The sequence below is a fragment of the Somniosus microcephalus genome, unplaced genomic scaffold (genome assembly GCF_052327205.1).
Source record: "Somniosus microcephalus isolate GS21.2 unplaced genomic scaffold, FLI_Smic_1.0 unresolved_chr1, whole genome shotgun sequence".
NCBI lineage: Eukaryota > Metazoa > Chordata > Chondrichthyes > Squaliformes > Somniosidae > Somniosus > Somniosus microcephalus.
The window spans coordinates 133,178,931-133,193,325 of record NW_028225179.1 but is presented as its reverse complement, the minus strand read 5'-3'; the positions used below and the strand labels follow the sequence as shown (position 1 = coordinate 133,193,325).

The following is a 14,395-nucleotide window of genomic DNA, read 5'->3' as shown; positions in this document are numbered from 1 at the left end:
AAAATAATCAAAGAATAAACCTAAACTATCGATTGAATAAAATCTTTAATTAATTAATTAAACCAGGTTACAGATGACAGGGCAGGTGGTGTGTCGTAACTGCAGCATGTGGGGGTCTGTGGAGAGCATCACGATCCCGAGCAACCACATCTGCAGCAAGTGTCTGCAAATCGAGGAACTTCGGCTCAGAATTGTTGAGCTGGAGTACGAGCTGCAGACATTGCGATCCATCAGGGAGGGGGAGAGTTACCTGGACACTTTGTCCCAGGAGGCAGTCGCACCCTTTAGGTTAAGTCGTACTTTAGAGTTCGTCAGTGGTCAGGGACAGGAGAGGACTGCGAGTCAGAAAAGTATGGGGACCCAGGATGTAGTGATGGAGGAGTCTCAGCCCTGGACCTTGTCCAACAGGTACAAGGTACTTTCTACCTGTATTGATGAGGAAAAGGACTGCAGGGAGGATGGGCAAACTGACCACGGCACTGTGGTACAGGGGGCCATCCAAGTGGGGGGAGAAGGAAGGAATGTGATAGTAGTAGGGGACAGTATAGTCAGGGGGATAGATACTGTTCTCTGCAGCCGCGAAAGAGAGTCCTGAATGCTGTGTTGCCTGCCCGGTGCCAGGGTAAAGGATATCTCCTCGTGGCTGGAGAAGAACTTGGAGTGGGAGGGGAAGGATCCAGTTGTTGTGGTCCATGTAGGAAGCAAGGACATAGGTAGAACTAACAATGAGGTTCTGCTGAGGGAGTTTAAGCAGAACAACAAGGGTAATAATCTCTGGATTACTACTTGAGCCACGCGCAAATTGGCATAGGGTCAAGCAGATCAGAGCATTAAATGCGTGGCTGAAAGAGTGGTGTGGGAAAATGGGGTTTCAATTCATGGGGCACTAGCACCAGTACTGGGGAAAGATGGAGCTGTTCCATCGGGACGGGCTCCACTTAGCCGGGATGGGACCAGCGTCGTGGTGAATCGAATAACTAGGGCTGTAGATTGGGCTTTCAACTAAAAAAAGGAGGAGTAGGGATCACATGAGGGGAAACTTAAAAATCTAAAGAGAAAGGTCAGGGCAATAGAGCAGTGTAGCGATTTGGGTAAAAATAAGCAGAGTGTGACAGGAAGGGACAGAGAGTTTAACGGTAACAATGCAGCAGGGGATAAGGTCAATGCAGGGAATAATGGGAACATTTTAAATTAAAGGCACTTTATCTGAGTGCATGAAGCATTCATAACAAGATAAATGAACTAGTGGCACTAATAGAGACAAATGGATTTGATCTAATAGCCATTACAGAGAAATGGTTGCAAGGTGACCAAGGTTGGGAACTAAATGTTCCAGCGTACTTGATGTTTCGAAAAGACAGGCAGAATGGAAAAGGAGGGGGAGTAGCTCTGATAATAAAGGATGACATTAGGACGGTAGCGAGAAAGGATCTTGGCTCGGAAGATCAGGAAGTAGAATCAGTATTGGTGGAGATGAGGAATAACAAGGGGCAGAAAACACTGGTAGTAGTATATAGGCCCCCTTACAGTAGCTGTACGGTTGGACAAAATATGAATCAAGAAATAGTAGGAGCATGCAACAAAGTTAATGCAATAATCTTGGGGAACTTTAAACTTCATACAGACTGGGACAAATCAAATTGGCAAAGGTAGTCTGGAGGACGAGTTCATGGAATGCATTCGGGACAGTTTCCTACAACAATATGTAATGGAACCAACCAGGGAACAGGCTATTTTAGATATTGTACTGTGTAATGAGACAGGGTTAATTAGCAATCTCATAGTAAAGGATCCTCTGGGGCAGAGTGATCACAATATGATAGAATGTCATGTTAATTTTGAGAGTGACTTGCCTAAGTCCGAAACTAGAGTCCTAAACTTAAATAAAGGCAATTACACAGGTATGAGGGGCGAGTTGGCTAAGGTAGATTGGAAAAATAGATTCAAAGGTATGGCGGTAGATAAGCAGTGGCTAGCATTTAAAGAAATATTTCATAATTCTCAACAAAAATACATTCCATTGAGAAACAAAAGCTCCACGGGAAAAGTCATCCAATCGTGGCTAACTAAAGAAGTTAAGGATAGCATTAGATTGAAAGAAGAAGTTTATAATGTTGCAAAGAATAATACTAAGCCTGAGGATTGGGAGAGTTTCAGAAACCAGCAAAGGTTGACCAAAAAATTGATAAAAAGGGAAAAAATAGAATATGAGAGAAAACTAGCAAGAAATATAGAAGCAGATTGTAAGAGCTTCCACAAGTATGTAAAAAGGAAGAGAGTAGCAAAAGTAAACGTTGGTCCCTTAGAGGCTGAGACAGGAGAAATTATTATGGGGAATAAGGAAATGTCTGAAACTTTAAACAAATATTTCACAGACACAAAAAGCATACCAAAAATGGTGGGAACCAAGGGTGTAATGAGGGTGAGGAACTTAACATAATGGCCCAGAAATTCGGGTCCCAATGCGTGAGTATGCACGGAGTACTCACGCGTGGACCCGATGGAAGTGCCAGTTTCTTGCATGCACTATGCATGCGCGGGAAACCGGCATTTCCGATCCTCTGAACCAAGGGGTTCAGAGGTCGAACGCATGCGCGTGGGAGTCTGCGCGTGCGCGTTGATCTTACTTTCTTTTTACAGGTTTCTCCGTGCGTGAAGGCCTCTACATTTTACACATTTAAAAACCAGGCGTAAGGACTTCATTTTAAAATTAATTAAAATTAGAACATTTTTTCCACAGGTTTATTATTTTTAAATACTTTAAAGTAAGGTAAGTGTATTTTTAGCCCCGTTTTTTTATAAAATTATTTTTTTCAAAAATGTAAATTATTGTTTAAAATAGTTATTTCATGTTATTTATAGTTTATTTAAGAAGTGTGATTTTTTAAAAAATTTATTTGAAGGGTAAGTACTGTTTTGGGGGCCGGAGTTTTCATAAGTTTGACAGTTCTTTCTGTCAATCTCATGAATGGGCTTTTCCCTCCTCCGGTTGGTTGCCCTGTGCTCACGTGATCCCAGCGGACGCATCGCACTAACTACGCCGCTGGATCACGCAAGCACAGTGCGCCGGGAGCTGAACTGGGCCACAGACAGGAAATCCACGCAGGCTCAGGCCTCAACTGCCGGCGCGCAATGTAAGTGTAGGTCGGGGGCTTGCACCCGCGGGAAGCCCCCGACACGAATTTCTGGGCCAATTAATACAAGTAGAGAAAAAGTACTAGAGAAACTAATGGGATTAAAAGCCGACAAATCCCCTGGACCTGACGGCCTTCATCCTAGGGTTCTAAAAGAGGTGGCTGAAGAGATAGTGGATGCATTGGTTTTGATCTTCCAAAATTCCCTAGATTCTAGAATGGTCCCAGTGGATTGGAAAGTCACAAATGTAACACCGTTATTCAAGAAAGGAGGGAGAAAAGAAAGTAAACTACAGGCCAGTTAGCCTGACATCAGTCGTCGGGAAAATGCTGGAATCCATTGTTAAGGAAGTGGTATCAGGGCACTTGGAAAATCATAACATGATTAGGCAGAGTCGGCATGGATTTATGAAAGGCAAATCGTGTTTGACAAATTTATTAGAGTTGTGACTCAACCGTGGCTAACAAGGGAAATTAGGGATAGCATAAGATCCAAGGAGAGGACATATCAATTGGCCAGAAAAAGCAGCAAACCTGAGGATTGGGAGCAGTTTAGCATTCAGCAAAGGAGAACAAAGTGATTAATTAAGAGGGGGAAAATAAATTATGAGAGTAAGCTTACGGAAACATAAAAACTGACTGTAAAAGCATCTATAGATATGTGAAGAGAAAAAATTGGTGAAGTGAAGCGTAGGTCCCTTGCAGTCAGAATCAGGGGAATTTATAATGGGGAACAAAGAAATGGCTGACCAATTAAATATATACTTTGGTTCTGTCTTATAAAAGGATAGTGGTGTCTGTCTGTCTGTCCGGCTTCACTCAAAAGTTATAGAGCGTACCTACACATATGTTATATCAAAAGAAAGGTTATGATTAGGAGAGTGTCCTAGGCATATTTACTTTTTGGTCAGACAAAAATTGTTCGGACAGTAGACAAAAAACGGGAAAAAATCCACTCATTAGAAGTTGGCCAATCATACGGGGGAAAGTCCGCTCATTAGAAGTTGGCCAATCATACGGGGGAAAATCCGCTCATTAGCATTGAGTGACATGAAGGTTAACCAATCCTATGGGGGGAGCGCGCTGCGTCATGGGGGGGCGTTTCATGGCGTTTGTGGGCGGGGCCTAATCCTTCAAACTGCCGAGTGGCGGCCATTAAATTGTTGATTCATTAGCATTGATTCAGGAATTTCTCTCTCTCCTTCCCCCCCCCCTCTCTCTCTCTCTCTCTCCTCTTCCCTCTCTCTCTCTCTCTCTCTCTCCTTCCCCCTCTCTCTCTTGCCGTTAGTGCGGGACCGGGAAAACCGGGGCTTTCCAACGAGCCGTCCCCGACCTAAATCAGACACGGGATTCCGGAGCGAAAGGCCTTCCACTGCCACCCGGCCAACCAGGTCCAAAGGCCCGCCTGGTTAATATGAGGAACCCCGGGCTCGCTTCTGAGCGATGGGCACCCGGCCTCCCGGTGTCGGATATACTCCATTCTGGTACCGAGGTGAGTCGGAGGGGAGAGGAGAGGGGGGAGAGGGAGAGAGAGGGAGAGGGGAGGGAGGGAGAGAGAGGGAGGGAGAGAGAGAGAGAGAGCGCGGAGAGGGAGGGAGAGATGAGGGGAGAGAGAGAGCGGCAGGTGAGAGAGAGAGGGTGAGGGAGGGAGAGAGAGAGGGGGGAGGGGAGCGGGAGGGGAGAGAGGGGGAGGGAGAGAGAGGGGGCAGGGAGAGAGGGTGAGGAGAGGGAAAGAGTGAAGGGGTAGGAGAGGGAATGGAGAGAGCACGCCTTCTTCCTTCCTTCGGCCGCCCTTCTTCATCCACCGGGCTCTGAGTCCAGCCCCTTCCCCGGGGTGTCTTCCTCTCTTCTCTATCTCCTTCCCTCACTCTCTCTCCTCCCCTCTCTCTCATCCTTCCCTCTCTTCTCTCCTTCCCTCTCTCTCTCTCCTTCCCCCTCTCTCTCTCCCTCCTTCCCTCTCTCTCTCTCTCTTTCCCTCTCTCTCTCTCTCTCCTTCCCTCTCTCTCTCTCTCTCTCTCCTTCCCTCTCTCTTTCTCTCCTTCCCCCCTCTCTCTGTCTCTCTCTCCTTCCCCCTCTCTCTCTCCTTCCCTCTCTCGCATCCATCCCTCTCTCTCTCTCCTTCCCTCTCTCTCTCTCTCTCTCTCTCCTTCCCTCTCTTTCTCTCCTTCCCCTTCTCTCTCTGTCTCTCTCTCCTTCCCCCCTCTCTCTCTCCTCTCCTTCCCTCTCTCTCCCTGTCTCCTTCCCCCTCTCTCTCCTTCCCTCTCTCTCTCCTTCCCTCTCTCTCTCTGTCTCCTTCCTTCTCTCTCTCTGTCTCCTTCCTTCTCTCTCTCTCTCTCCTTCCCTCTCTCTCTCTCCCCTTCCCTCTCTCTCTCTCTCCTTCCCTCTCTCTCTCTCCTTCCCCTCGCTCGCTCGCTTCCCTCTCTCTCGCTCGCTTCCCTCTCTCTCTCTCCCTCTCTCTCTCCCTCCCTCTCTCCCTCTCTCTCCCTCCTTCCCTCTCTCTCCCTCTCTCTCTCTCCTTCCCTCTCTCTCTCTCTCTCTCTCTCTCCTTCCCTCTCTCTCTCTCTCTCTCTCTCCTTCCCTCTCTCTCTCTCTCTCCTTCCCTCTCTCTCTCTCTCCTTCCCTCTCTCTCTCTCTCCTTCCCTCTCTGTCTCCTTCCCTCTCTCTCTCTCTCCCTCCTTCCCTCTCTCTCTCTCCCTCCTTCCCTCTCTCTCCCTCCTTCCCTCTCTCTCTCCTTCCCTCTCTCTCTCCTTCCCTCTCTCTCTCTCTCTCTCTCTCTCCTTCCCTCTCTCTCTCTCTCTCTCTCTCCTTCCCACACAGACAGACAGACAAACTCATTTGTATGTATATATAATTTTTTTTCTACTTTTCATAACAACATGCCCTCAAAAAACCCTCGGCACCGCCGGGCACTCCAGCTAGTAAAAGATGTAATAGCAGAGCACTTGGAAACAGTGACAGTATCAGACAAAGTCAACATGGATTTACAAAAGATAAATCATGCTTGACTAATCTACTGGATTTTTTTGCAGATGTAACTGATAGAATAGATAAGGGAGAACCAGTGGATGTGGTGTATTTGGACTTTCAGAAGGCTTTCAAAAAGATCCTGCATAAGAGAATAGCATGCAAAGATAAAGCACATGGGATTGGGGGTAAGGTACTGACTTGGATAGAGAACTGGTTGGCAGACAGGAAGCAAAGAGTTGGATTAAACGGGTCTTTTTCCAAGTGGCAGGCAGTGAATAGTGGGGTACCGCAGGGATCGGTCCTTGGATCCCAGCTATTCACAATATATATACATGATCTAGATGAGGGAACTAGATGTAATATCTCCAAGTTTGCAGATGACACAAAGGTGGGTGGGCATGTGTGCTCTGAGGAGGATGCAGAGTAACTGCAGTGTGATTTGGACTGGTTGGGTGATTAGGCAGATGCATGGCAAATGCAGTATAATGTGGATAAATGCGAGGTTATCCACTTCGGTGGCAAAAACAGGAAGATAGATTATTATCTGAACAGCAATAGGTTGGGAAAAGGGGAAATGCAGCGAGACCTGGGTGTCCTTGTGCACCAGTCACTGAAGGTAAGCATGCAGGTGCAGCAGGCGGTTAAGAAGGCAAACGGTATGTTGGCTTTCATAGCGAGAGGATTCGAGTACAGGAGCAAGGATGTCTTGCTGCAGTTGTACAGGACCTTGGTGAGACCACACCTTGAGTATTGTGTGCAGTTTTGATCACCTTATCTGAGGAAGGATGTTCTTGCCATGGAGAGAGTGCAGCATAGATTCACCAGACTGATACCTGGATGGCAGGAATGACATATGAAGAGAGATTGGGTTGATTAGGCTTATATTCGCAAGAGTTTAGAAGAATGAGAGGGGATCTCATTGAAACTTATAACATTCTAACAGGACTAGACAGACTCGATGCAGGAAGGATGTCCCGATGGTGGGGGAGTCCAGAACCAGGGAGGTCACAGTCTAAGGATAAGGGGTAAGCCAGTTAGGACTTAGATGAGGAGGAATTTCTTTACCCAGAGAGTGGTGAACCTGTGGAATTCTCTACCACAGAAGGCAGTTGAGGCCAATTCATTAAATATATTCAAGAAGGAGTTAGATATATTTCTTATGGCTAAAGGGATCAAGGGATATGGGGAGAAATCAGGGACAGGGTACTGAATTTGAGTGATCAGCCATGATCTCATTAAATGGCGGAACAGGCTCGAGGTGCCGAATGGCCTACTCCTGCTCCTATCTTCTATGGTTCTATGTAACTAGCAGGGTAGATAAAGGGGAACCAGTGAATGTAGTATATCTGGATTTCCAAAAGGCAATCGATAAGGTGCCACATAAAAGGTTATTACACAAGATTAGGGCTCATGGGGTTGAGGGTAATATAGTAGCATGGACAGAAAACAGAGAGTAGGGATAAATGGATCTTTTTCAGGTTGGGAGGCTGTAACTAGTAGGGTGCCGCAAGGATCAGTGTTGGGGCCTCAGTTATTTACAATCTATATTAATGACCTAGATGAAGGGACTAAGTGTAATGTATCCAAGATTGCTGATGATCCAAAGCTAGGTGGGACAGTAAGCATTGAGAAGGACACAAAGAGTCTGCAAAGGGATATCGATAGGCCGAGTGAGTGGGCAGTAAGTTGGCAGATGGATTATAATGTAGGAAAATTAGGTTATTCATTTTGGTAGGAAGAATAGAAAAACAGAATATTTTTTAAATGGTGAGAAACTTTCAAATGTTGGTGCTCAGCGAGATTTGGGTGTCCTCGTGCAAGAAACACAGAAAGCTAGCATGCAGGTGGAGCAAGCAATAAGAAAGGCAAATGGCATGTTGGCCTTTATTGCAAGGGGGTTGGAGTATAAGAGTAAGGAGGTCTTGCTACCATTGTACAGGGCCTTGGTGAGACCACACCTGGAGTACTGTGCACAGTTCTGGTCTCCTTATCTAAGGAAGGATATACTTGCCTTGGAGGCGGTGCAACAAAGGTTCACTAGATTGATTCCTGGGATGAGAGGGCTGTCCTATGAGGAGAGATTGTGTAGAATGGGACTGTACACTCTGGAGTTTAGAAGCATGAGAGGTGATCTCATTGAAACATATAAGATTCTGAAGGGGATTGACAGGGTAGGTGCAGAGAGGATGTTTCCCCTGGCTGGAGTGTTTAGAACTAGGGGGCATAGTCTCAGGATAATGGGGTAGACCATTTAAGACCGAGATGAGGAGGAATTTCTTCACTCAGAGGATTGTGAATCTTTTGAATTCTCTGCCCCAGAGGGCTGTGCATGCTGAGTCTTTGAGTATATTCAACACTGAGATCGATAGATTTTTGGACTCTAGGGGAATCAAGGGACATGGAGATCAGGCCGGAAAGTGGAGTTGAGGTCGATGATCAGCCTTGATCTTATTGACTGGTGGAGCAGGCTCGAGGGGCAGTATGGCCAACTTCTGCTCTTATTTCTTATTTTCTTATGTTCCAATGAGAAGAAAGGAATGGACGAGGGCTGGAATACAAAGGGTGGAAGTTCTGCTGCAGTGATAGAAAGTTCTGGTCAGACCCCGCCTGGAGTAACTGCGTTCAGTTCTGGGCCCCGCGCCTCAGGAAGGATCAGTTGACCTTGGAGGGGGGGGCAACATAGAATGATACCGGGACTCAAAGGGTTAAATTAGGAGGACAGGTTGCTTAGACTAGGCTTGTATTCCCCTGAGTATAGAAGATTAAAGGATGATCTAATTGAGGTGATTAAGATGATTAAAGGATTCGATAGTGTAGATAGAAAGAAACTATTTCCTCTGGTGGGAGATTCCAGACCAAGGGGGCAGAACCTTCAAATTAGAGCTCGGCCATTTAGGGATGATGTCAGGAAGCACTTCTTCACACAAAGGGTAGTGAAAATCGGGAACTCTCCCAAAAGGCTAGTGAGGCTCGGGGTCAATTGCAAATTTCTAAACTGAGATTGATAGATTTTTGTTCAGCAAGGGTATTAAGGGATACGAACCAAGGCGGGTAAATGGAGTTAAGATACAGATGAGCCATAATTTAACTGAATGGAGGAACAGGCTTGACCCGTTGAATGGCCCCCTCCTGTTCCTAAGTTCCTATCCTCTATTTTGATACAGGTTTAGATAGAGTAAACAGGGAGAAACTGTTTCCAGTGACAGGAGGGTCAGTAACCAGAGGACACAGTTTTAAAGTAATGGGCAAAAAATCCAAAGGCAAGATGATGAGAATTTTTTTCATACGTAGCGATTTGTTTAAATCTGGGATGCACTGCCTGAAAGGGTGGATGAAGCAGATTCAACTTTCAAAAGGGAATTGGATAAATACTGAAAAGGAAAGAGATTTGCAGAGCTATGGGGGAAAAGAGCAGCAGGGGTGTGGGACTAATTGGATAATTCTTTCAAAGAGCGGGCCCAGACACAATGGACCGAATGGCCTCCTCCTGTGCTCTGTGATTCTATGAGAAGAGCGAGGGTTTCTGCTGGTGGTGCTGATGTGGTGCCGGTTCCTGCCAGCAGGTGTCAGGCGAGAGTCACACAGAGAACAGCTGAATCCGGGAGAGGCAAAACGCAGCAGCAGCAGCTGGGAAACGACCGGCAGATTTTTATGGAGCAACTCTCACGTTGGATTCGGGCTAAAGAGGGAGGGAGAGCCGGGAGCAGGAGTCGCAATGGACCGGGAGGGAGAAAGAAGAAGACGCGGTCAAAGACATAGACTTTAAAATGGTGTTTTGAAGGGAATTATTTTTATTTTTTTGAATCATTCTCAGGCTGTGCCGGAATTGGAAAGGCCTCATTACTGTTCTTCCCTCGTTGACCCGGCCACACAGAGGGAGCAAGTGGTTATGGAAGAGAGTTCCAAAGACCAGGGGCGCAGTGACTGCTTCAGATGGTTGAGTCACACAGACTCGTTCCTTCATCGTCACTGTGTCAAAATCCTGGAATTCACTCCCTAACAGCACTGTGGGAGTACCTTCACCACACGGACTGCAGCGGTTCAAGGAGACAGCTCACCCTCACCTTCTGAAGGGCAAACAGGGATGGGCAATAAATGCTGGCCTTGCCAGCGACACCCACATCCCGGGAATAAATAATAAAAAACATGCTCCCACTGTGGAGTAGCATTCTCCGAGTCTCGGCTCACAGTGTATTGGATAAGGTACGGGAGGGCGCCAGGCGCCTGTGCTCAGTACCCCAGCAAGGAGTCAGCGGCTTCAGCGTGATTTGAACTGCAGAGGTAGTGGGGAACAGACAGAGTTTATAAGATGACAGCACATCATGGTGTACAATTCTGGGCACCACACTTTAGGAAGGATGTCAAGGCCCTGGAGAGGATACAGAGGAGGCTTACCAGGATGATACCAGGGATGAGGGACTTCAGTTATGTGGAGAGACTGGAGAAGCTGGGATCGCTCTCCTTAGAGCAGAGATGGTTCTGGAGGCATTCGAAATTAAACGGGATTTTGATAGGACAAGTCGGGAGAAACTATTTCCTCCGGCAAGTGGGTCGGTAACTGGAGGTCACAGATTTAAAATAACTGGCAAAAGAACTAGCGGGGAAATGAGGAGACATTTCTTCACACAGAGGGTTGTTCAGGTCTGGATCGCACTACCTGAAAGTGTGGTGGAATCAGATTCCACAGTAACTTTCAAAGGCAATTGGACATGTACCTGAAGAGGACTCATTTCCAGGGTTGTGGGGCAAAAGCTGTGTTGTGGGACTAAACTGGACAGCTCTTTCAAAGAGCCGGCACAGGCACGACGGGCCGAATGGCCTCCTTCTGTGCTGTAAGATTGGATGAGGATTATGAAATGACTTGTATCGGTCCAGAGTGTTCCCGTCCCTTGTGCCGGAGCTCGTTTCCTGGGCCTGTCCCGATTCCCAGCCTTACCTTTTCCTCGCCTGATGGTCTCGCAGGTTTTCAGGAGTTGTTTGGGCCCCACGGCCGTTGTCCTGATTCGCCTCCATCGCCTCCGCTTCTGAAAAACTAAAAGCCCACAACAGACAGGTGAAGGAAACGCACAGTCTCACTGGTCGAGCTGGAATAACTGAAGAGCCCCACGTTTACACCAGCTCAATGTTTTTGAAGTTATTAAAACTGGATGTCAGTCACTGCGTCTGTCACGAAGGTGGGGTGGGGGGGAATTAACCCTCTCACTCAGACACGGCGCAGGCCCTCCCGCTACTTACCGGCGCTCGGCTCCGTCTCGCCCGGTTTCTCCCGCGGGTACGACGTGAAGCAGAGCACGTGGAGCTCAGGGAACTTCTGCTGGGAATAATGCTTCCAGGCCGCCACTAGGGAGGGCGGAGCGAGGTCGATCTTATTCAGCACCAGGATAATGCTCCTCTTCATCTCCCGCCTTACCTAGTCGGAAAGTGCCGGGGAAAAGTGAATCACCTGCGGAGAGAGGAAGGAACTGGCTCAAGAAAGAAATCAGTCAGTGTAGGTGTACCAGGTAGAACAGCCAGAGTAACATTTTAATGTGTGTGTGTATTATAAAATATAATTGTGTGTATGTATATGTGTGTGTGTGTGTATATAGCTACATATACTCATCTATATATCTATATATATATATACACACATTAAAAACTGATTCTGCGGTAGCTGCAAAGGACAAGGTTGGGCCTGGAGTGTAGGAGACATTGCCTCATTGACCGTCCATGACAAGAGAGAAGAAAAATAGTCGGTATATAGTGAATCAGTCAAGAACACGGAAGGGAGGAAACAACAGCAACTTGCATTTATATAGCGCCTTGAACGTAGTAAAACATCCCAAAGCGCTTCACAGAAGTGTTATCAAACAAAATTTGACACCAAATCACATCAGGAGACATTAGGACAGGTGACCTAAAGCTTTGTCAAAGAGGCAGGTTTTAAGGTGGGTCATAAAGGAGGATAGAGGTAGGGAGGCGGCGAGGTTTAGGGAGGGAATTCCAGAGCTTAGGGCCCAGGCAGCTGAAGGCACGGCCACCAATGGTGGGACGATGGAAATCGCGGATGCCTTAGAGGCCAGAATTGGAGGCGTGCAGTGATCCCGGAAGGCTGTAGGGCTGGAGGAGGTTACAGAGATGGGGAGGGGCGAGGCCATGGAGGGATTTGAACACAAGGATGAGAATTTTAAAATCGAGGCGTTGCCGGCCCAGGAGCTACTGTAGGTCAGCGAGCACAGGGGGTGATGGGTGAACGGGACTTGGTGCGAGTTAGAATACGGGGAGCAGAGTTTTGGAGGAGCTCAGGTTTACGGAGGGTGCAAGGTGAGAGGTCAGCCAGGAGAGCCTTGGAATAGTCGAGTCTCGAGGTAACAAAGGCCTGGATAAGGGTGGCAGCAGCAGCTGAGCTGAGGCAGCGGCGGAGACGGGCGATGTCACTGAGGTGGAAGTAGGCAACTGTATGAATAAGAGCTAGTTATGGATGTACCAGGAAGAGATAAGAGAGGAAGGCCATAACTGAAAGGCACGATTTCTCATTAGTGAGTACAATGATCAAGAAGCAGATGTTATTGCGCAGTCTCACTGAACATAAGAAATAGGAGCTGGAGTAAACCATGTGGCCCTTCGAGCCTGCTCCGCCATTCAACAAGATCATGGCTGATCTGCTACCTCAACTCCACCTTCCCACACTATCCCCAAATCCCTTAGGTCCCAAACATTTATCAACCTCTGTCTTGAATATACTCAACGACTGAGCATCCACAGCTCTCTTGGGGAGAGAGTTCCAAAGATTCACAACCCCTTCAGTGAAGAAATTTCTCCTCATCTCAGTCCTAAATGGCCAACCCCTTATTCTCAGACTGTGACCCCGTGTTCTAGATTCCCCAGCAAGGGGAAACATTTTCTCAGCATCTATCCTGTCAAGCCCCTTAAGAATTTTATATGTTTCAATGAGATCACCTCTCATTCTTCTAAACTCTAGGGACTATAGGCCTAGTCTATTCAATCTCTCCTCATAGGGCAATCCCCTCATCCCGGGAACCAGTCTAGTGAACCTTCGTTGCACTCCCTCTAAGGCAGGTATGTCTTTCCTTCGGTAAGGAGACCCGAACTGCACACAGTACTCCAGGTGTGGCCTCACCAATGCCCTGTATAATTGTAGTAAGACTTCTTTACTCTTATACTCTAAATCCCTTTGTAACAAAAGCTAACATATTATTTGCTTTCCTAATTGCTTGCTGTAGCTGCATGTTAACTTTCTGTGATTCATGTCCAAGGACACCCAAGGTCCATCTGAATGCAAACATTTCCCAGTCTCACCAGTCAAAAAATATTCTGCTTTTTTGTTTTACTTACCAAAGTGGATAACTTCACACTTCCCCATATTGTATTCCATTTGCCATGTTCTTGCCCACTCAGTCCACCTGTTTATATCTCTCTGCAGCCTCTTTGCAGCTCACTTTCCCACCTAACTTTGCATCATCAGCAAGCCTGGATACGTTACACTCAGTCCCTTTATCTAAGTAATTAATATAGATTGTAAATAGCTGAGGACCAAGCACTGATCCTTGCAGAAACCCACTATTTACAGCCTGCCAACCCGAAAATGTCCTGTTTTTCGAGTTGAAGGGAGATTAACCAGAGGCAAGGAGGACACGATGGCATAATGGCAATGAGGCTCATTGTGCTGAACAGGGCAGCAACATGCACACAATAGTGGTGTCAGGAATGAAGAGACAGACACTTCATGTGACAGTAACATCAACCAGGATACATCAGATCAACTAATGCGATGTCATCAAGACCAGAAGCCATTCAGCAAACGGTGAGTTTACACATTGCAGTAGTAATTACCCCATCCTTGGTGCAAAGATTCACACCACTTGTTCAGTCTGAACCTTCTTTCAGACTGAAGCCCCTACCCCGAGGTACGTTCGCAGTACATACCGGGTGCCTGATGTCCATGATCAGCAATACAATGTCGGACATCTCCAGGAGTCTCCATAGTTGTCGCCAGGTCTACAGGACAGAGACAGGGGAAGAATGAATATAAAAACTGCCATAATGATGCAAGTAATAGATGACTGTCAGGGACAGAGTGCATCTTCTGCATGGAGACATGTCGAAACATTTCAAGACATGTTCCAACTACAATGTTACATAGAGAAAAACAAGCACACGAGTAAACAGCAACCACCCAACCCATTCCACCAGGCACCACCCGACCCATTCCACCAGGCAGCACCTGACCCATTCCACCAGGCACCACCCGACCCATTCCACCAGGCAGCACCCGACCCATTCCACCAGGCAGC

General features: G+C 47.1%; 1 pseudogene across 1 annotated transcript in view; it reads right to left on the bottom strand.

Moving 5' to 3' along the window:
* The window catches only part of LOC147095869 (guanine nucleotide-binding protein-like 1), a 28,779-nt pseudogene extending 14,734 nt beyond the window's left edge, over positions 1–14,045 (bottom strand). Inside the window, exons 1-3 of the transcript XR_015074577.1 lie at positions 14,028–14,045; positions 11,337–11,544; positions 11,038–11,133 (exon numbers count right to left, since the gene is read on the bottom strand). The product of XR_015074577.1 is annotated as a guanine nucleotide-binding protein-like 1 (transcript). The remainder of the gene's footprint in view (positions 1–11,037; positions 11,134–11,336; positions 11,545–14,027) is intronic.
* Between the last annotated feature and the right edge of the window lie 350 nt (positions 14,046–14,395).